Consider the following 2,500-nt stretch of genomic DNA (forward strand, 5'->3'; position numbering starts at 1 on the left):
TGGAGGTAGAGGCAGGTGGAGGTAGAGGCAGGTGGAGGTAGAGGCTGGTGGAGGTAGAGGCTGGTGGAGGTAGAGGCAGGTGGAGGTAGAGGCTGGTGGAGGTAGAGGCAGGTGGAGGTAGAGGCAGGTGGAGGTAGATGCTGGTGGAGGTAGAGGCTGGTGGAGGTAGAGGCTGGGGGAGGTAGAGGCTGGTGGAGGTAGAGGCTGGTGGAGGTAGAGGCAGGTGGAGGTAGAGGCAGGTGGAGGTAGAGGCTGGTGGAGGTAGAGGCAGGTGGAGGTAGAGGCTGGTGGAGGTAGAGGCTGGTGGAGGTAGAGGCTGGGGGAGGTAGAGGCAGGTGGAGGTAGAGGCTGGTGGAGGTAGAGGCAGGTGGAGGTAGAGGCAGGTGGAGGTAGAGGCTGGTGGAGGTAGAGGCTGGTGGAGGTAGAGGCTGGTGGAGGTAGAGGCTGGTGGAGGTAGAGGCTGGGGGAGGTAGAGGCTGGGGGAGGTAGAGGCAGGTGGAGGTAGAGGCTGGTGGAGGTAGAGGCTGGTGGAGGTAGAGGCTGGGGGAGGTAGAGGCTGGTGGAGGTAGAGGCTGGTGGAGGTAGAGGCTGGCGGAGGTAGAGGCAGGTGGAGGTAGAGGCTGGTGGAGATAGAAATCAGAGGATGGCCTCAAGGCTAACCGACAGCTACTTCCCCCAGGTGATCAGGCTCATGAGCAAGACCACTGTAGACAACTGACTATCATCCACAAGCACACCCCATGTATACGGACCACCTAAACCTTAAGCTCACAGCCACTTTACTACTTTTAATTGAATTATGCCTAGTGCCTTATTGTCTGCAAATGGTCTGGATACTGCTAATTGTATCTTGTCTTATTTGTCACTTATGTGCTGTACTATTGTTTTTGCTTTAATTATGCCTATTATTGTCTCTTGTGCTGCAATGTCAGGAACCGAAGCCTAAGAATTTTACTCTCTTGTGTAAAGGCCAATGCACACGGCGTGTGATTTTGTCGCGCGACAACATTCGATTCTCAATCCACACCACCGAAGTGTGTGGGTGTGAATGGAGAATCGAATGTTGACGTGCGACAATATCGCATCGCAATATAGTGCGATGCGATATTGTCGCACGACAACATTCAATTCTCCATTCACATTCATTTATTCATTGGTGTGAATTGAGAATCGAATGTTGTCGTGTGACAGAATCGCACGCTGTGTGCATTGGGCTTAATGTGATGTGAATGTGAAACCATTCCATGCATTACAATGAGACTGTCCTTTAATTTCTACCTCCACCTGCCTGCCTACCAAGTAATCCATGTATAACTCCATGTCATGAATGACCACTCAGGGAAAGGATTAACATGCTATTATACAACAGCATGTTTGGATGCTGGATTCTGATTGGCTAGCAACAGTGGTAAATACCCCCAACTCCCTTCAGTTCAGCTCAGCTCCAACCGCATTTCCAGTATCAATGCGCCTCCCAACCATCAATCTGATTAAGAACACCTGGCCTAGCCTACAATGCAACGGTTGATCTTGTTTATGGGACTATATTCTGTGGCGGAAGGATATATGTATTCTGAAACGATTAATGATTGTAAATAAATGAATTAAATGTTACAACTGTGTATTTTTTTATATTATGTGGCTTTTGTAGAAGAGCAATTTACAATTCGAGGGCGGGGGTCGTGGACTAATTTACCACTGTACAGGGTTTTCCTACTCGGCTTCGCCTCGTGCCACAACCCTGGCTGTACCAGTGGTAAATGTCTCCACAACCCCCTTCCTGTCATGGTAAATTGCTTACTTTTAAGACCAGGCTATAAAAAAAAAACATCTCGTCTCGTAAAAAAAGACGCTTGTCTTGTAAACCCGGTGAGGTGATTGATGACAACAGTGAGGTGGTTGGCTGACTGGCCTCTGATCCTATGATGATGTTGTTATGGCTGTGTTGGTAATGATCCGTCTGTGTGTCAGTGGGACAGTAATTAACTGTTATCAGTGGCTTTGGCGGTACAGTCAAGGTCTCCTGTGGTCTCCTGTCACCGGGGTGTTTTTACCTCTCTGTCCTCTACACTGTTTCTCTGTGTTCTGGGAGTGGCAGGCCCTAGACCCTAGTTATCTCCTCTGTGGTGGCTGTGGCCGAATCAGCAGGTGCTGTGTCATTGGGACTAATAGCAGGGTTCCTTGAAATCCTTCAAAGTTTGTGAATTTGAGAAAAATATATAATAATAATAATATATATTGTTTTTCTGTGCTGTGGTAGGGAAGGCAAGAGACCATCTAGTGTTCACACATTCAAGCCTCTCTTTTTAATTGTTGTCTGTGAGCGGATAGTTCCTATTACGTATATAAATTCTCATCTAGATCCGTCTCAAACTATGCCGTGTTGGGTCCTTGAATTTGAGGGAATTGAGTCTTGAAAGTCCTTGAAAGGTGCTTGAATTTGATGTTTCAGAAGGTGTGGGAACCTTGTAATAGTGACGGTTGTGTTTTTACCACTGAT

The sequence above is a fragment of the Nansenia antarctica genome, assembly GCF_963989245.1.
Source record: "Nansenia antarctica genome assembly, chromosome: 18".
NCBI classification, from domain to species: Eukaryota; Metazoa; Chordata; class Actinopteri; order Argentiniformes; family Microstomatidae; genus Nansenia; species Nansenia antarctica.